Genomic DNA, 22,009 nt, shown 5'->3' with positions numbered 1-22,009 from the left:
CCGTAGAATTTCAAAACATTTTGAAGAAAAGAAAAAAAAAACAAAATTATTGTAGCTGTGCTGCAGAAAATTTTCGGGCATGATCCGTGATCTGTGAATTATGATTCGCACAAAAAAAAAAAACCCAGTTGAGGTTTCCACTGGCAACTTCTTGGATGCAATTCCACAGACCATCTTTTGATAGAAAGTAAAAGCAAGAGAACCCTATTTGTCGAATCATTTAGTTGGGTTCTGGGGGCACCAGTTTCAAGTTGCGCATCCATTCGTAGAAGCTAGGATCATCAAAGTGAAGAAAACTGCTCTTCAACTTGGCCCTCTGGTCTGCTGTCAAAGATTGAAGTTGGGGGAATCTCGCCTTTTGCAGTCAGTGAAGCCACAAATTTACATGACTTCAAGATCTAAGTTTATGTAGGATGTAGACTAGTTCCTCTAAAATGAGTGGGTTTGTTTTTGAGGACCAACACTCTGAACCATAGTCACCAAGTTGGGGTTCCAGAATAAGTTGGCAACCAAAATTTTTGAAAAATCAGGTAAAATTGGGAAAATATCCAAATAAATTGGGAAAATATTGAGCTGTAATTATTTGAAACAGATGGTGTTATCACATTATATCATATTATATCATCAAATCTCATATTAATTACAATAATGAATCACTGAACACTATATTGATATCATCCATCATCCACAACAAATAATCATAATAAGTCTACAAAATCTTAAAGGTTTATATTGTACCAGTAAGAATCATCCAAATCGATGTCATCCTCATTTTCATCATTATCGGTTACCATCATCTTCATCAGGGCCATATTATCTTACTTGTGCATAAAAGTCATCTATCATTTTATTTTTTTTTTCGATTTAATCGCAAAGATTGAGATTTAATCGAGAAATTTGCAAAAATCATGTCTTATTGAAAAAATTGTGATTAATTCTGTGAAGGTAAAACTCATGATCTAATCGTGACTTTTTCAATAAGTCGGATCCTTGTGTGCTGGTATGAACAGTAAATTAAAAAAACTCCCATACCTGCTCATAAGGAGGATCCTTGTGTGCTGGTATAAGCCGAGAAACAAAGTATCGAGCTTGAGAGCACCCCTCCTGTAACACACATACTCGTGAGGGGAAAAGCTTGGTTTATTCTAATTGCTAAACTAACAGATAAAGGAATTACAGTTGTTCAAAAAAAGAAAAAAGAGTAACTGGTTAGAATGCAACATGGAAGAAAACTAACTTTGAATGCCAGGATACGTGGGGCTGGAAACCGCAATTCAATGAGCTCCTCTACCAATGTTCGGCAAGCTGCTAAAATAGCTGCACTTCTCCCATCCTGTGCTGAAAGTCCAGCACCCTGAATGCCACCAACATGTGGGAATGTAAAAAAAAAAAAATTTGGAACCAAAGACAAATATGAAAATTGTAACAGGCAAATGCAAACAAATATGACAAAACTTATACAAACTAAAGCTACCTGATATCACAAGACCAAAATGCCCTTTTGTTGTTAGGTGTTTGTTCTTTTATCAATGGGTGTGTGCTTAGCAGTTTTGGTGTTTGTAGAGTTTGAGAGTATACTTGTAAATTCTCCAAATCTGCAATCTTCTCTTTCTTAATATAAAAGCTAGTAGGGAAATCCCTAACTAAGAAAGTATTCCAAGTATTTCAAGTTGGTATCAGAGCCATTGCTTTAGGGTTTATGAATCTACTGATGTCAGCATGATGTCGTAGTCAACCATGTGCAATCCTTCATCAGACCCAAGTATCTGACAAAGTTTTGTGTTGTGAATCTTTTGGACTGTTTTTTGTTCTTTTTCTATGTTGTTGAAAACTGTTTTTTGGCGGTTGAAGCTTGTTTGGATAGTTTCCTCAATATACGTATTTCTTAATTTGATGATGATCCAGATTTCAGATCGACAAACCACCGTATAGAAAGAATTCTTTTTTTGCTCTAGAACCTATCCATGACCTCGGATCTTTGATCCAGCGGTTAGTTTTTGTGTTTTGCTCTCCCTAAATCAGCTTTTGGGGGTTTGGTTTCACTATTCTTAAGCTTAACAGTTCGTTTTTACTGTTCTAGGTTATAATGGTCTGTTCTTCTTGTTCTAAGGCAGAAAAGTTATTTTTCCTTGTTTATGTCCATTGTTCTCATTTTTTTTGGGTGCTTTTTGACCTATCTTTGACGTTATCTTGTTGTCCCATGATAAAATAATGGTCTTTCTACATCCTTTAGTCTTTTCCAATTTTTTTTGGTATTCGATTGGTCTATTCTACCATTGAAAAGTTTGTGGTTGTGTTTTCAAATGGATTCAAAATCCCTTGTGAAAGCGCCCTCGATCCGCGGGGTGCGCAGATCCGCTTTTGACCCTTGAGGTTTGGGAGTCGCCACCTAGTTTAGGTCTAGGAACCATAAATGACTCTACAATGGATAAAACAAAACTAATCTACATAGAAATCTGAATCCGGGGATCATGTTACGGGGTTGGAAGGTGTTAGGCACCAACCCCGCCCGGCCAATGCCGGTCTCTACTTATCCCAAATAGATCTACATTGCTAATGATAAAACCTAGATTAAAAAAATAATAAAAAAAAACCTTACCTTCGATCTGCAAAAGCACTATTCCCTCAGATCTGAAAAACAGTTCCTTGTACCGTACTCCTTGCTTCGTTTTGTTCCCGGATCTGATTTCTGATCTCCGAGGCAAGGTGTCTCCTTCTTGGATCTGGATGCTTTGAATTTGTGGTGGATTTTTGGGGTGTTTTTGAAAGGTTTCTAGGTGTTTTTTAGGCTAAAATCGGAGTAGGGGTGTTAGGGAAGGAGTTGGGGCTCCAAAATTAGGGTTTTGGGGAGGTTGTGGAGGCTTCTTCACCTACTTTTTCTAGGGTTTCTTCTTTGATACGAAAATAGGGTGTGGAGGCTCCTATTTATAAAGTTTTTAGAAGCATTTAGGGTTTGATTAGGGTTTCTTTTAGGGTTTCAATTAGGGTTTTGACTTAGTCTTTAGGGTTTTAGGGTTTTGACTTTAGTCTTATGAGATTGACTTGATTAGTTTTAGATTAGGGTTTGGATTTAGGGTTTTGACCTTAGTCTTATGAGATTGACTTGATTAATTTAGATTAGGGTTTTGATTTAGGGTTTTGACCTTGGTCTTATGAGATTGACTCGATTAGTACCTTGACTTCAGTCTTGCTTGATTGACTTTAATTTTGACTTCAGTCTCACTTGATTGACTTTAATACCTTGATTTTAGTCTTGCTTGATTTACTTTTAATTTTTGGAGAACCCCCTTCTATTATATCTTTAATTCTTTGGACCCCCAAATGGAGGGGTCCTTAAAGAAATATCCCACGAACCCTCAACAATTTTGCCTGAGAGTCCAATTAATCGATTTTTTAGGTTCAACTTTTTAAATTAATTTCATTAATGTTTCACTTTAATTATTTAATGTTTTATTTATTAATTTCGAATTTTTTAATTATGAAAATTGTGAAATTACCGTTTTGCCCTCGGAGAGGATTTTTTACGTTTTAAGTCATTTTTCAATGTTCCAGGATGTTTTGGAATCAGTTTTTCATAAGGAATTCAATGGGAATGTTGGTTTTTGTCATTTATGAAGTTTTTTGTATGAAATGATCGTGAACTTTATGAGGGGTATTTTCGTAATTTTGTTAAATTTTGTGAAAATTGGCGAAGTGGTTTACTTGGTTTCGATTTGTTGTTTTATGTGTTTGAACGGATTTTCCTAAGCGTAATGTAGGCTCTAAGGTTGTTTTGAGGTTAGGGGTATTTTGGCAATTTAATCATTTTTAGTGATTTTTATCGTGAATCTTCTTTTTGGTTTGCAAGATGATGATTTCTATGTTTCTGGGGTCGTATTTTCCTAGCGTAGCGTGATTTCTAAGTTTTGTCAGTTCGAGATACCTCATCCGGATTTCTGAAACATATCTGGTAACAAAATAAAGCAATGGAATAGACATCCATCATTGGGAACCTTTGCGATCGGGTTGACGACTTGATTAATCAGGCGGATGCAAAAATGGGGTGTCTACAGATGCCCCTCTTTGGCAGAGGGTTGAAGCAAACTAGATAGCAAATCTATCTTGGTAGATTAGTGCGATATCCGAATGCCAAAGCTAGTGACAGTTTATTTTGCAGCCTGATTTAACAATTCGTCGGGGTATTCGGATCATTGAGCATGAAACTCTCCCCGAACTAGAAAAAATGTCAGGTCCTTGAGCGCGAGCTCTCACTGGCAGTGTCAGATCCTGGAATTAAAAAATTCTCCTTGACTAATATAACAACTGTGCAAGTGTGTGGGCTCAAAATATGAGATAGATTTCAAAGAGTTTGAGTTGGAAAAGAGTCAAAATGAAGTAAATTTAAATTGAGCGTAAACTGAGCATAAATCCAAGAAAACCCTTGGCGGCAACTGAGCAAAATCCAAGATAACCCTTGACGGAAACTGAGCAAAGTCCAAGATAACCCTTGGCGGCATCTGAGCAAAATCCAAGATAACCCTTGGCGGAGACTGAGCAAAATCCAAGATAACCCTTGGCGGCAACTGAGCAAAATCCAAGATAACCCTTGGCGGCATCTGAGCAAAATCCAAGATAACCCTTGGCGGAAACTGAGCAAAATCCAAGATAACCCTTGGCGGCATCTGAGCAAAATCCAAGATAACCCTTGGCGGAGACTGAGCAAAATCCAAGATAACCCTTGGCGGCATCTGAGCAAAATCCAAGATAACCCTTGGCGGAGACTGAGCAAAATCCAAGATAACCCTTGGCGGCATCTGAGCAAAATCCAAGATAACCCTTGGCGGAAACTGAGCAAAATCCAAGATAACCCTTGGCGGCATCTGAGCAAAATCCAAGATAACCCTTGGCGGAGACTGAGCAAAATCCAAGATAACCCTTGGCGGCATCTGAGCAAAATCCAAGATAACCCTTGGCGGCATCTGAGCAAAATCCAAGATAACCCTTAGCGGAAACTGAGCAAAATCCAAGATAACCCTTGGCGGCATCTGAGCAAAATCCAAGATAACCCTTAGCGGAGACTGAGCAAAATCCAAGATAACCCTTGGCGGAAACTGAGCAAAATCCAAGTTAACCCTTGGCGGAAACTGAGCAAAATCCAAGATAACCCTTGGCGGCAACTGAGCAAAATCCAAGATAACCCTTGGCGGAAACTGAGCAAAATCCAAGTTAACCCTTGGCGGAAACTAAGCAAAATCCAAGATAACCCTTGGCGGCAACTGAGCAAAATCCAAGATAACCCTTGGCGGAGACTGAGCAAAATCCAAGATAACCCTTGGCGGCAACTGAGCAAAATCCAAGATAACCCTTGGTGGAGACTGAGCAAAATCCAAGATAATCCTTGACGGCAACTGATCAAAATCCAAGATAATCCTTGGCGGCAACTGATCAAAATCCAAGATAACCCTTGGTAGAGACTGACTGAGTAAAACTGAGAACAAAGAAATAAATCTGGGAGAGAAACGATCGAAAATGAGTCTGGAGAAGAGTGGTTGAATCTGGACATGAATAGATTTGGGACAGAATGGATGTCCTATCTCCTATGTGAGATTCAGAATGCATTTGTTTGAACCTCAAAGTTTTGTAAATTTAAAACCTGAGTTTGAACCTTAAGAGTTTTTTGAAAAACTGCTATCAAGAGGGTAACCTTAGGTTTGGAGTTCTCATTTTAGGATTAACATTGCTCAAAAACAAAATGTCCCTAGTTTGACAATAAACATGGCATTGAAAATAATTGAACACATCATTAAAAAAAGCCCCTAGTATAAAGGGGGGAAATTACATATCTAGAGGAGAAAGAAAAAAATGCCCCTTGTATGAAGGTTTGAAATATTTGATTACCACAAGCGCAATAAAGATCCAACTTTTAATTTTATTAAAGATTTTGAGTCAACCTCAAGAGAACAAAATATTTCCTTTTGAGACTCATCATAGAATTCACCATTCTCTCCATTGGTTCACTTGGGGAAGTAAGAATTTTCAGATCGATCGTAGACAAGATACTTGTGGCTTCTGAATCTATGCCTGGTTTAAGCTGAGTATTGAACTTGATTATTCGGATTTCTGATGTTTCAGCTCGAACTGCTCTCAGCTTGGGGATTTTCTTCTTCTTCTTTTTTTTTAATTTTTTTTTAATTTTTTTTTATTGCTCTAACTTTTGCCTAGATCGCCTTTCCAGGTTTTCAATCTATCGAGCTTGCTCTAACTTTTGCCTAGATTACCTTTTCAGGTTTTCAATCTAGCGAGCTTTTTTTTTTTTCTTGGCTCTGATTGTTGCCAAAGTTGTCCTTTCAGATTTTCAACTTTGCGAGCTTGCCTTAATTTTTGCCTAAGTCGCCCTTTTCGGGTTTTCAACTTAGCAGGCTTCATCATCATTTTTTTTTTAATCTTTTTTTCTTTTCCTCTGACCTTCTAGAATTATTGTCTGATCATGTTCTACTACCCTCCTTAACCTTTTCACACGGTACTTAGGAGGACTTTTATAGGTAGGCTTGGGACTAGGCGTAAAATGAAAGGGATTTTGAGGTTCAAAAACCCAAATGCCCCTTGTGTGGCATTTCATTTAAACTTTTTCTTGAATTTTCTTCCCCATTTTTTTTTCTTTTTAGATTTTTTCTTCATCGGGGAATCTATTTTTTTTATTTTGGTGTGGTCGGGCCTGAAGTAACTTCTCAGGTTGCCTACGTACCCCAAATTTTTGGGATCAGACCAAAACGTAGTTCGGATTTTTCCCTCCCCTAGGTTAGGTGATCAGGCTAAGAAATAAAAGGCACAATTTTTTCTCTTTTTGAGCAGGCTGCAAAGGGGTTGAGAAATGAGATAAAGAATTAGGTAATAGGAAAATTGATTCGGCCAAAAATGGCCTCCTTAAATGTAGTACCGTTTGATTTGGTCAAGGTTGGTTGGTTCTGGTAACTCGATTCCATCATGATCTTGAAGCCTGACAGCTTTTCCTGATAGTATCTCCTTGATGATGTACGGACCTCCCCAATTTGGTTTGAACTTCCCTCTAGGGTCAAAGATAGGTGCCCGATTCTCTTTGAGTACTAAATCCCCGACCTGTAAGTGACGAACCTTGATCTTTTTATCAAATGCACGGGCAACTCTTCTTTGATAAGCTTGCACGTGATACAAAGCTCTCAGTCGTTTTTCTTCAATCAAATTCAATTCTTCATACCGCTGGCGAACCCAATCTGTTTCTGACAACTGATTTTCCAACAAGACCTTGAGAGACGGAATTTCCATTTCAACTGGCAAGACTGCTTCCATGCCATACACTAAAGAGTAGGGAGTAGCTCCAATAGAGGATCGAATTAGGGTTCGATATGTCCACAGCGTGAATGATAATTTTTCTGACCAATCTCGATGTTATTGACTCATTTTCCTGATGATAGTCTTGATACTCTTACTAACTGCTTCAACCGTTCCATTGATCTGAAGAAGGTAGGAGGATGATTTGTGATTCCGGATCTTCAACTTTGAACACGGAGTAATGATTTAAGCTTTGAAGTACGACCCATTATTAGAGATCAGTTCAAAAGGTATCCCCATATCGATTGATAATATGTGATTTGCAACTCAAGATGTAGTAAGGATAGTACTGATATATTTTATAACATCTTCTTTGATTCCATTGATATAGACGAGTCAATATATAATCCGTGTTAGACAACACCCAAACTTGCACCTAACATATCCTCATAGGCCCACGTGAACAAGTCTTCGAAATTTCTAAGAAAATTCATTATCCCCTTGTGTTCTTCTGGAGATAAGATGGTTTCTATTTGAATCTCTTTAGGAATTTATTTATGTTCCGAGGTCAATGACCTTTCCTTTCTCGATTAAAGGTTGAGCCTGACTCTTATCTTCTTGTTCAGAAACGAAATCTATCAAATTATTAGTTAATTCGTTAATGCGCTCGAGGTATTCAAAAATTTCTTTTATCCGATCAATTTCAGATGGGAGCGACAGACACCTCTATAGACTCAACAAACTAACTTGACTCAATAAGAAAAAGTAGACTCAATCTAAGGAAGACATGACCTTGCTAGAAAAAAGGACTCGAACTAACCCAAATGACTTATGAAAATTTAAGACTACCCAAAACGGGCTTGATGAGAGCTGAGACATTGCTTACAACCGGTAGGATTGAAGCACTATGATTTTCAAAGAACAACTGGATGATGTTGAGAAATTTTGAGGTCATTTCTGACTGTTGACTTGATATTGACATTTACTCTAACTGACCGGATTTACAACCCTAGCTAGACGATAGACGATTGAGCTTAGATACAATGATAACCCTTAAAACCTCTTTGAAGGTGAATTTAACCAATTTCAGTGTCACCCCCTTGATAGCATTTTAAATGAACCCTGAGATTTTATAGAATTTTGTGCACCAATCCGTTAAACAATTCATCCATTTAATGATTATTCAGAAGAAAAATAATTTTACTGCACTCTTGAAAAATATTGACAAATAATGTTTTTATTGAATAACAACTTCAAACATATTTCAATAATTTTTCATGTAAATATATATCTTTTGTAAATCATTTTTCCTTCATTTTCTTTTCTTTTAGAAAATATTTTCTTCTGGAAAATATTTTTCTCTGAAAAATAGTTTTTATTTGGAAAATATTTTCTCTTGGAAAATCTTGTTCTTATGGAAAACATTTTCTAGAAAACATTTTTTTCCTAGAAAACATTTTTTCTAGAGAATAACACTTTTTCTGGAAAACACTTCTTTTGAAAAAATATTTTATTCTGAAAAATACTTTCCCTTTGTAAACTATTTTTCTTCTTTGAAAATTTGATTTCTATTTCGATTTAAATGGCCCTGTCCATTAGGATTGTTGGATCGAGTTGGGCTGGGTCATTTGCAAGAGATGGATTTTTTATTGGGTCGGTGCACCCATTTTGATTTTCAAAAATAACATTTTTTATCCTTGAGGACAATCATACACTCTGATCTCATCATTCACATACATCCATTTCATCATTCACATGCATTCTGATCTCATCATTCACATACATTCATATCAATCACAAAGTCTCATAAGATTCCATTCAATGAACAACCCGGGAACACCCACGATAAGTTCGAGTCGTGACCTACTAGGAAGGTTTCTAGACTCTAAGCTTACTACGTGCAATGCATTTTTATCTGGCCACCCTTGCCCAAGCACACCTATATACCTTTCGATACGTGGTGACTTGGTTTGATATACCGTATAGGTGATAATCTAAAACCTCAATTCACTTCTCTGAAGCCAAAAACAGCCCGTTTGATCTCCAGTTGAGAGGTGGCGCACAATGCTGAGCAAGGGCCCACTTAAATACCTCTCGTCTAGAATAGACGTAGTCTATCCCCCTCGTACAGTAGGGTACAGCGGGGCAAGATCTGCTTAGGCACCGGTTTTGACCAAAAAGTGCAATTGATATACTTAGATTACCTTTTATACCCACGGGTACGAGTCAAGAGTTGTAGCTTTCATAAATGGTTTGGCATCCCACGAGGGGACCGACCACGTACTAGTACTACATTGGCAATCGGGACATGTGACTGTGTGGCTTACAATAGGTCAAAGTTCAATTTATCAATGTTCAATTTTTTTAAAAAATCTACTTTCCTACTACAAACATAGAGGGAAATCAAAAATACTAAAACATTTTATCTATATGTATTTATATGAAGTTAAGAATAATAAAAGAAATTATTAAAATATGTTCGGATCGGATTGGGGTAGATCCAAAGCTGATCCGAAATTATTTCGGATCTAAGATTTCAATCCGAATCCGAAAATCTGATTTTTCCTATTTTTTTTTGGATCGGAACCATTTCAAGTCATTTAGCCTGGGATTCGATATGTTTTCTCAATGATTTTCATAAAGCTCTTGGGAGTTTGTCTTTGTTATAAAAGTAAAATAACATAAGTTCTATTTTAGGAGTAAGAAAATCATGTAAATACTTGGATCTATCGGCAAATGATGGAGTCAGAGATTGCCCGAAGCAACTATAATTTTTGTTTTAATTATATAATAATATTCAAATATACATATAGGGGAATGCTAACATCCAAGCACTCATGGGGATGTGAGGATCCTCCCATTCATTTTATTCATATTAGATGCCCTAAATAATGTTAAAACATTTTTCTTTCACGGGGTTGACGCGGTCTTTTCAAATAAAAAGATAATTAAGATATTTAGTTTCCTATTTTATCTCAAATGAGTTGTTCAACATCAATAAGAGAATCCTCTCTCTCTTTAACACAATCTCGCAATGCTCAACAATTTTCTTAGAGAGAACCGATGTAACTCTATTTTAAGATATTTCTTTTGTAATTCAACCTAAAGAGAGAGTGGGATGCAATCGTGAGAGGAAAACTCAGAAATTTCAGAGAAAGAAGAACGGAAGAGAGGAAAATAGAACATGTTGGAATTTGGATTTGGGGTATAGAGGTAAGTTCTTCTGAAAAAAATTGGATCAAAGGCTTCAACCATGGACTAAACATGTTTTTTATTTGAAAAAATTATTAAATTGTCCAATGGATTTAAGTATTCATGGCTTCAACCATGGATTCATGTATAAAAATGATTAAATTTATTGCATATATAAAAGTTAAAACAACTTATGGACAGATTGGATAGGGACCACCCAGGGCTGGCAATGGATTGGTTTGGTACCGAATCAATATTGAACCGTTGCCAATCTGAAAACTATACCCTATGAACCAAATCAAATCCAGTTAAGTTTTCAATCAACCTAGGCCAAAACCGATCCGAACTGATCTAATTGAAAAATTAGGGTTTTGAAATTGCCATTGATTAAAGAGAGAGGGGAGAGGAGAGGAGAAAATAGCTAGAGATTAGTAGACTCAACCAACTTTTCCACCACCTGAGTTAACTCGTATGGTCGAGTTTTAGAACCATGTCAGATTCAGATGAGGGAGAGAGAGGTATATCAGTAAATATTGAAGTTGAGATCCTTCATGGTTTTCTGTGAAGAAAGAGAGATGGGTAGGGATGGCTACCTTGCATGGGTCACTATGGGCGCTGCAGTTGGTGGTAGTGTTGCCAACTCTTTAACTAACATTCATCTCTCGACTAAACTAAAAAATCCTAAATTCTATAAGTTCCTTCAAACCCTAATTCCCACTCATCAGCTAAACATTCATCTCTGATTCTAAAATACAGAGAGAAAGAGAGATAGAGAGATAGAGAGAGTACCTGAATGGAACATCTTTTCTTTAACAAAGAGGTAGATGAGGGGGTTTTGTATAAAGAAGGAGATGGGTGGGTTTTGTTTAAAGAAGGCAATAATCGGTTTAGATTTTTAACGGATCGAATTAACGTTGATATGAAATTTATCGAATCTTTAAATTGTAATCCAAATCCGATCTAAATATCCAAAATCTAAATTCGAATCCTGTTTTTCGGATCAGATATTAGATAAAGGTAGGATCATTGACAGCCCTAGGGCTACCTATGGCTACATCTAGCTTGGCTGTTCATATCTGCTCACAAACTTGTACAGCAGATATTGGGCTTGTGAAATTGGGCATCAAGTTAGAGTGAAAAAGAATTTTTTTTTTATAAGTATAAAATATATTAAAGAAAAGAGAAGAACAAGATACAAGAAGAGAAGGTCGAGGTATCCCCTCAAAGATAGTAAAAACAAACAAAAAAGAAATTAAAACATCAAAGATTACATAGGGAATTCTATCTAAAAACAAAGTCATCGAAAGTAGTTCCCACAAACTCTATATTCAGATTTGACCAAAGGTACAAAAAGTCCAAGATCTCTAAGAAAACGCCATGGGAATTTCTTGCCTTACTTTTGAACACTTTGTTATTTCTCTCGTTCTACAACCCCCAAGCAATAGCCGAGGGAAGCATGGCCCAGAGGAGTCTTCTTTTGGAAGAGAAAGCCCATTCTACTAACAACAAGAAGAACTTCCAAGGTAAGACCCAGTTAATACAAAAAAGCCTAAGGAAAGGGACCAAATATTATGAAAAAAGAGTAGTGAATCAAAATATGGTCAATCGATTCCCTATCCCTCCAACAAAGGGGACAACAGTTGTGAGTGATCCATCCCCGAGGAATCAAATTGTCCATCGTAAGAACCCTCCCTAAGGAAGCTAGCAAAAAAAATGAGATTTTAGAAGGAACTAACTTGGACCAAATGATGGACTCCGAGAAGAATTGCTCAGCGAAAGGGATTAATCACCTATGGAAAGAGTGGATAGAGAATTTCAGATCCTTCACCCTCGTCCATTCTCACCTATCCTGAACGCTTTCGTTGAGATGAAAAGAATACAAGAGATCAAGGAAAAATGTCACCTCTGTTAACTCCCAATCATTAAAGTTTCTTCTAAACCCAATTTCCAAGTAGAAGTGGAGTTGTTGCGAATCAAACACTGTTAGATCAGACAGTTCTTCTTAAGAGAACAGGCGTACAAGGATGTAAATTGAGTTGCCAGAGACGGTGTGCCACACCAAATATCTTCCTAGAATCTGATTTTGTCGCCTGTGCCCGCTCTGAATCTAATTCCACTTTCAAAGTCCTCGTTTACTTTGAGGATCCCCTTCCACACACTGCACCGATACGAGCCTTTAGCCTCACCGCTATACCAACCTAACCTCTTCACCCCATACTTAGCCATAATGACCCTCCTTCACAGACTACCCCTCTCCTCACCGAACCTCCAAAGTCATTTCTCTAAAAGCGCTCTATTCACCCATCTCAGACCCCTAATTCCCACCCCTCCATTCTTCTTAGGCATGCATATCAACTTCCATTTTATCAGGTGGTACTTCCTCCTACCATTCTTATCATTCTACAAAAAACTTCTCATAAGCCTTTCCAATCTGATTTCTATGGACTTAGGAAGTGAGAATGGGAGATGAAGTAAATCGGGATACTTGTCAGTGTGCATTTGATTAAAGTAACTTTCCCTCATTTTGATAAATATTTGGCCTTTCACAAGCTCAATCTTTTCTCCAATCTCTCAATCACACCTTCCCAAATTCTATTACTATTGTAGGGAGCTCCCAATGGTAAGATGTGGGTAAAATATCATGCCCACAACCCAAAGTTGCGGCCATCAAATGATTATCATTCACATCTCCAACCCTAAAAAGTTTACTCTTTTGCAGGTTGATATGTAATCCTGAAATAGCCTCAAAACAACACAATAAGACACGCAACACTCTCACCTGATCTCTCGAATGGTCCAGAAACACCAATGTATCATCTGCAAATTGTAAGTGGAAAATCAGAGGACCATCAATGTTCACCCTAAACCTCGATAGCTTTCCTAAATCAACCACTCTTCTAAACAATTTACACAAGGCCTCTGCTACTATAAGAAACAAGAACAGAGATAAATGGTCCATTTGCCTCAACCCTCTCAAACCCCTAAAGAAGCCAGCTTGTGGCGCCCCGCCGAACGCTAACACAAATCCCCATGTCAGATCTCGAGGTACTAAGTGGCACCTCAAAATTTCGACATGGTCTCCTCTGTTTATGTTAGCATTCCAAAGCGTTTAATCAGCACCTGATAAACGGCATACAATCCTGCATACAGATATAAAGTATAATACTAGCAGAAGCCTATATAAGTCTAATAACGTACGAAAGATCAGAGTGCGGAAGAATAACCAGGATACAGGATTATACAAAATTTCTCACTCTAACAGAAATCCTAACACTCAGAACAACATGTATAATACTCTCGGATAAATCGACACCACTAGGGGTAATAACCCCAATACTCACCAAGTGACGAACTCTGGCTATCTATCTGACCCACCAGATGATTCTCACTCGTGCTCTATACTTGCCTCGCTAAGCTTCAGATCTGAAACTAAAAAATGGAGAAGGAAATGGTGAGTAACAATGGTTACCCAGTAGGGAAACAAACAATTTCTGCCAATAACCCCTCCTAACATGAACGAATAAGCATACTGAATCATTTTAAAATAGTCAAAGTTTTAGAGAAAAAATTATAATTAACTGGTACATATAGCCAGGGATGAACAACTAAACATTTTAAAACTCACATTACATCGATCAGCAGTACTCACTATAACATTATCTTTTTATACAAATCTAATTGATCAAAGGGAAATAATAAACATGGATTTCATTTTATATATCAAAATAAACAACAGATACATAATACACAATGGTGGAGTATTGGAATTAGAGAGTTGGGATTCATGACTGGATCGCTCCCAGTCGGGACATGATGTTACAATTCTTCTCAGACTTTTAGTTCCTGATTTTGTGGACTGGTCGCTGTTTACCACGCTTGGTTGACCATTTATCCGGCTAAGACTGGCCGTTTGACGTGACCGTAAGCAATGGGTCTCTTTTCGATGTGTCAGAACGTTCGACTACTATAGATTGTTAGTGATCACTGACTAATCATCTTCGTCTATGCCTATCAGGCGTGCATGTGATTCCCAAATATACAAACCATTCGTATACGACCACCTTTACATTACAAGTTCACTAGTAAAGATAGAGAGGAATAAACCCGGATTCTAGTTGTGACTCCACTCTCATACGCGTCCCATACCACGTATGAGCTTGGTGGTCCCTACCGTACATCCCAGGATAGTACACCACTCCGGATGATATGACGCACTATCCCTTCAAGTATTCACAGACTCTTTAACAGCTCACAAAATAGCTACATATATATTATTTTCATTTGAAAACAAAAGAGAAATTAACAATACAAGGTTGAGAATAGATATCCAGTTTCCTACCATGCAAGTGTGGCCATCCGGCCTAAAATAAATAATATAACGGAAACGTAAACAGCGCCTCGCGCTAACAGAAAGGAAATAAACATGCAACCAATAATATTATCCCTGGATATCTGTTCACCAACCTGCACACAACACAACAACGTAAAATGCAGACATCACCCCTCGGGTGTGACTCTGACATTTTACCGTTTCATACCCTTTTTCCCTTTTTTCGACCTTTACAGTTGTCAATCTCTTCATAAAATATCCATTTTCTGATATTCATCAACTCAATATGAGTTCATTGAATATTAAATCACATTTTTCAATTATAGAATTTATTTCTATCAATAATATTGAAAAAAAATACAAATTTCATATCAAAACGGGGTCCGAGCAGTGCACAAGACCCAATTTATGGTAATAACCCGTTAAAACACCCTACCCACGTATAATTTATTAAAAATACAATTAAACATATCAAACATGCAATTTCTGACGTAAATTTTTGAAATAACAAAATAATTCTATATTTTAAAAATACATCTAAATTTTTCGATAAAATCCTAAATGCAATTTTCACAATCTAGATTACTAATAGAAATTGAGAGTTCCTTACTATCACTAGGCGACGGAATTGAAGCACGTGCACGGAAATCGAGGAGAATGGCGTGGATTTTTGAAATCTCCGTATAAAAATACGGCTGATTTTTTACTATACGGGGTGAAAAGACGAGAAAACGGAAGGAATTTGATTGGGTTGTGTAGAGAATGAGGCTGCGGACATTTCTCCCTTCTGCGTCGGAAGACGGTTTGACCCCGAAACGGACGAAATCCGAGGTCAAAGTTTCGAAATTTCCGTATCCAAATACGACTGATTTTTGACGATATCGGGTGAAATAGAAAGTGAAACGAAGAAAGATTGGGTGGGTTTTGTAGATGTCGAAGCTGCGGACATTTCTCCCTTCTGCGTCGATCGTCGACGGCGAACCATTTGTGAGAGATCTGAGATGGAATATCGAAAATAAAAAAAAAAATTTGTTTTTTATATGTCTCGGCCATACGGACGCGTTGGGGAAGATGACATATATAAAAAAAAAAATTAAAAATATTATTTAAATAAAATGTGGGACGAATTCGGTATTTTGTCAATTGTTTCGATCGATGATAACTTGATCATCCGGACTCCAAAACTGACAAATGAATACTCTATTTCACCTAATTTTTGTTCCGGATCTAATGGTATAGTCAATTTCTACAAATTATGTCTCTAACAGAAATTTACATTTTTGGCCTGAGGTGACTCCTAAACTTGATGTCGTTTTCGTTTTTGACGATAATTCGACTTCCTGATCATTAAAAATGATAAATAAATAGTCCATGTTGAATAATTTTTTGTTATGAACCCAATGGTATGATCAAATTTTAAAAATTATTATTCTAATAAAAAGTCACTGTTTTAGCCTGGTCCGACCCGATAATCGAGGATTTTACAACTTTTATATTCGGACTCGCATTTGAGCGTGCTTACAGGTTAAACTATGTTTTTCGATCATTTTGAATCTAATAATGAGGCCAGATTCCATTAAAAATAATCAAAAACATCCTAAAGTTTTACCCCTAAATCCCACTTTCAAGATCTTTTTAAAATTTCACTGTTTATTTTTTCCTCGAGATATGAATTAAAAATTCGGGGTGTTACATTCTCCCCCCCCCTTAATAAAAATTTCGTCCTCGAAATTGGAATCATACTTATCAAACTTTGTCGCGATTCCACTAACACGACATGTATAATAAACACTACTTATTTCGATTACTATCTATTCTTAGTCCCAAGCCAATCTCATTTATAACTCGTAGACTTATGTCTCCCATATTCCGTATATTCATTAATTTATTACTCTAATTCAAATTCATACTCCAACAAATCCAGTATTTGTTAACCCTAAGATAACAATCAATTTGCCTTGTATCACTTCCCCACCAATGTCTATCAACAACAATCTTTTCACGTTTTCTCTATCCTTATCTTTACTTCTCTCACCAATTACACCGTCTATTATATTTTACTCTTAATTGCTATGAATATTACTCCTCAATGCATAGTCTTACCGCAAACACACCATTATCTTTATATTTAATTCAATATTATATTTTCTACTTATTATGATATTTCCTCAAAACCTCTGTCATAACCTTTATAATTTAAGATCTTACTCGAGGGGACAAATCATACATCTATTTTCTCACAATTCCATTAAGTCATCATTAATGCAACATTGTCACAAGATTATTCTTTCTCACATTTGACATCGACCCACCTCCTAACTTATACTCTACTAAATCTCTTTAGGATGGATGTGGGCACAGGTAGGTAGTAGCCGCTGCTTCTACGGAATCATAATCATTACTTATAACTCTTTCGTTTCAAGGAGTGAAAAGGAACCACGATCGAAGTTTTGAAGTGAGCGCTTGTCTATAGAAGGCATTGATCACATAACGAGAACGATAATAATGAATTCTTTTACTGGAAAGCGATCGTGAAAAGAGAAAGCAAAAGAAGAGTTAGAATCGACACCGAGGATAGAAAGATAAAAGGAAAAAAGATGATCTATCTTTTCAAAGGAGGAGAATCGATTCAAGAAGTTGTAAAGCAAGAGCTGCTTTATCTAATAGTTCAGTCGTTAGGCCTCCCAAAGTTAAGCCATCTTCAATCGAAAAGAGAGATACGCAACTCCCTGTGTTGATATTCGAGGAAGTAGCTCTCAATATGAAGGATATACAAGAAACACCTACTTATCTACTAACGTAATATATAAGTAATTGACTAAACTATTGATATAAAGACTAACGTACCAATTGAACATCACTTGTCTTTTCACACTTTACAATTATTCTAATACCTATTTTGCAAATTCTTAAATGATCTTCCAAAAATCTTATTCATTTTTCGCAAGGCCTCCCAATGGTATAAATAATTTCATTACTTGACCTGTGTCAGTGGTTTCTAGCTCTAGCAAGTGTGCAAACTCTTCACAGAATCATATAATCTAGAAGAATCAATATTGAGTAAAACTCCACGTTCTAACATTATAATTAGAAACTGTACCTTCCAAAACTTCGTTGGAGATAGGTACTTTCTCCTGGGTCACAATCCTTGCTCGCGACTGTGATAAAGGGCATTATTTCCTAATATTTTCCACCTGACCACACGCGTAACATGTTAACAATCTTGTCTTCGTAGATCTTTATGGAGTAGGCAGTTAGTAGACTAGGGTCTATAGACTTTGAACATGCCTTGTTGATTCCTTTGGCCCTCTTGGTATCATTGGAGTTCCAAGTGCTCTAAAACTCGGCGATTGGGCAACTCTACAACTTGATAGTGGAGGAGTTCTATATTGTGGATACACGGATCCGGGGAAGATTAACCTCGAATAAATCGGCCTCTTAGCCGAATCTGATCTGGGAAGAAAAGAAATCTAAGGTCAACTCATTTGCCCCTTGGAGGTCTGAAACTCTATCTCCTCTTGTTTTATCCTTTAAGCTCGATTGACTGTATCTCTATAATTGGTAGTCTCAATTATCGACCTCTTTACCCTTAGGTAGGGTTATAGTCTTCTAATGAATCTACGAATCTTCTACAAATCTGTCAGGATAAGCTCGGGCGCATATCGTGACAACTTAATAAACATCATATCATAGTGTCTGTAATCGATAGATTACTCTGCACTAATCTCAAAAACTCCTAGTGCTTGATATCTCGAGCAATCCCGGATATAAATCTATTGAGAAATATCCTTTCGAAGTCTACCCACTCAAACGATCCATCTTCCAATACATTCATCTCAACATCTTACTAATGATTGGCATCCCCATCCAATTGGAATGTAGTCACCATCACCAACTGATCTCTCCGGCACTACATGACACTCAAAATCTTTCAGGTCTTTAAAATCCACTCATTGACTTCAATCGGATCGGAAAAGTCCCCAAATCTTGATAGACGTAATCGTTGAAAATTCTACTACCACATCCTTGGATTTACATGTCCTTTGGACTGGGGAATTCTCTCATTCTTCAAAGGCACGACTTGTCGTAGTGATTCCTGAGGTGGAATAATATTAGCCACTTGCGAAGAAGTCTAACGCTCCCTCATTTCTTAGATTTAGTGGTGCACATTGCAATTGTGGTAAGTTTTGTACCATTTCTCGTTTCCAATCGCTAATCTTGTCTGTTCGGGGTGGCACGAGTACATTATCAACTTTATTAAAATTTTGTGGCCTTATTGTTTACTGAATTGGTTTGCCTAGCATCTTTTTTAGCCACACATCCTTAATTAGTTGACGTCGACCCGAACATTGTTCCCTTTTATATCCCGATTTGCCACATTCATAATATACCAAAACTCTTTCTTTTGATGAATTTAGTAGTATATGTTGTTGCTTTCTTATGAAATTCTTCCATCCATTGAGTTGGTATGTCTATAATATCACTTCTCACGTATTGTTATTTTTATAAGAATTTGCTAATTTCGTAATTGTTTATCTTATTACATACTAATTGCGTTATTTCCACTTGGCTTCGAGGTGGTGGTGGTTGTATTATTCATATTTCTTCTCTAAACTTGTCATGAGACTCAGCCACCTATCCGATGAATGACATTAGTTGAGATATCAGGTCAAATGTCTGATCCAGATTCTATCTTGTCTCTGTTGCGTTTTGGCCTACACCTCGTCCACTTCTCTCGCTTGTGTTTATCCATAACAAGAAACTTATCAGAATAAGGCCAAAACTGCTCTTACGCAACCAAGAATTACTACCGCAATCTTGAACTTAGTAATGGACTCCATTTCCATTACTAACAGAACAAACCTAGAATCCTATCCAAGGCTTACTAGGCTCTATAGACATCTAAACACGGAAGAACTCGTAATTCCAATATTGAATTACTAATGAGCTCGGATACCGAATTCCTAGTGACACTCTATGATTATCGCTCTAATATCTGTGGTATCAGCCAAATCCAATAAACATAGCAAATCTGTATCCCATACGGATCTAATACTATGCTCTGATACCATCTGTGACGTCCCGCCGAACGCTAACACAAATCCCCATGTCAGATCTCGAGGTACTAAGTGGCACCTCAAAATTTCGGCATGGTCTCCTCTGTTTATGTTAGCATTCCAAGGCGTTTAATCAGCACCTGATAAACGGCATACAATCCTGCATACAGATATAAAGTATAATACTAGCGGAAGCCTATATAAGTCTAATAACGTACGAAAGATCAGAGTGCGGAAGAATAACCGGGATACAGGATTATACAAAATTTCTCTCTAACAGAAATCCTAACACTCAGAACAACATGTATAATACTCTCGGATAAATCGACACCACTAGGGGTAATAACCCCAATATTCACCAAGTGACGAACTCTGGCTGTCTATCTGACCCACCAGATGATTCTCACTCGTGCTCTATATCTGCCTCGCCAAACTTCGGATCTGAAACTAAAAATGGAGAAAGAAAGGGTGAGTAACAATGGTTACCCAGTAGGGAAACAAACAATTTCTGCCAATAACCCCTCCTAACATGAACGAATAAGCATACTGAATCATTTTAAAATAGTCAAAGTTTTACAGAAGAAATTATAATTAACTGGTACATATAGCCAGGGATGAACAACTAAACATTTTAAAACTCACATTACATCGATCAGCAGTACTCACTATAACATTATCTTTTTATACAAATCTAATTGATCAAAGGGAAATAATAAACATGGATTTCATTTTATATATCAAAATAAACAACAAATACATAATACACAATGGTGGAGTATTGGAATTAGAGAGTTGGGATTCATGACTGGATCGCTCCCAGTCGGGACATGATGTTACAATTCTTCTCGGGCTTTTAGTTCCTGATTTTGTGGCTGGTCGCTGTTTACCACGCTTGGTTGACCATTTATCCGGCTCAGGCTGGCCGTTTGACGTGACCGTAAGCAATGGGTCTCTTTTCGATGTGTCAGAACGTTCGACTACTATAGATTGTTAGTGATCACTGACTAATCATCTTCGTCTATGCCTATCAGGCGTGCATGTGATTCCCAAATATACAAACCATTCGTATACGACCACCTTTACATTACAAGTTCACTGGTAAAGATAGAGAGGAATAAATCCGGATTCCAGTTGTGACTCCACTCTCATACGCGTCCCATACCACGTATGAGCTTGGTGGTCCCTACCGTACATCCCAGGATAGTACACCACTCCGGATGATATGACGCACTATCCCTTCAGGCATTCACAGACTCTTTAACAGCTCACAAAATAGCTACATATATATTATTTTCATTTGAAAACAAAAGAGAAATTAACAATACAAGGTTGAGAATAGATATCCAGTTTCCTACCATGCAAGTGTGGCCACCCGGCCTAAAATAAATAACATAACGGAAACGTAAACAGCGCCTCGCGCTAACAGAAAGGAAATAAACATGCAACCAATAATATTATCCCTGGATATCTGTTCACCAACCTGCACACAACACAACAACGTAAAATGCAGACATCACCCCTCGGGTGTGACTCTGACATTTTACCGTTTCATACCCTTTTTCCCTTTTTTCGACTTTTACAGTTTTCAATCTCTTCATAAAATATCCATTTTCTGATATTCATCAACTCAATATGAGTTCATTGAATATTAAATCACATTTTTCAACTTAGAATTTATTTCTATCAATCAATATATTGAAAAAAAATACAAATTTCATATCAAAACGGGGTTCGAGCAGTGCACAAGACCCAATTTATGGCAATAACCCGTTAAAACACCCTACCCCCACGTTATTTTTATTAAAAATACAATTAAACATATCAAATATGCAATTTCTGGCGTGAATTTTTGAAATAACAAAATAATTTTATATTTTAAAAATACATCCAAATTTTTCGATAAAATCCTAAATGCAATTTTCACAATCTAGATTACTAATAGAAATTGAGAGTTCCTTACTATCACTAGGCGACAGAATTGAAGCACGTGCGCGGAAATCGAGGAGAACGGCGCGGAAATCGAGACGGACCAAACTTCGAAGCGGCTGATTTTCGAAACCGGCCCGGTGATTTTGAAGATCTCGATGTGCTCGTCTCTTCTCCCTTCTACGATGAAAGACGGTTTGACCCCGAAATTGATGGA

General features: G+C 37.2%; 1 pseudogene; it reads right to left on the bottom strand.

Annotated features, from left to right (window-relative positions):
• Positions 1 to 220: 220 nt before the first annotated feature.
• Positions 221 to 22,009, bottom strand: part of LOC147396254 (protein transport protein SEC23 A-like) — a 56,440-nt pseudogene continuing 34,651 nt past the window's right edge.

The sequence above is a fragment of the Akebia trifoliata genome, chromosome 8, assembly GCF_017979445.1.
Source record: "Akebia trifoliata isolate Shusen 1 chromosome 8, ASM1797944v1, whole genome shotgun sequence".
NCBI lineage: Eukaryota > Viridiplantae > Streptophyta > Magnoliopsida > Ranunculales > Lardizabalaceae > Akebia > Akebia trifoliata.
The sequence above is the reverse complement of the archived record's forward strand: the minus strand, read 5'-3'. Positions and strand labels throughout refer to the sequence as shown.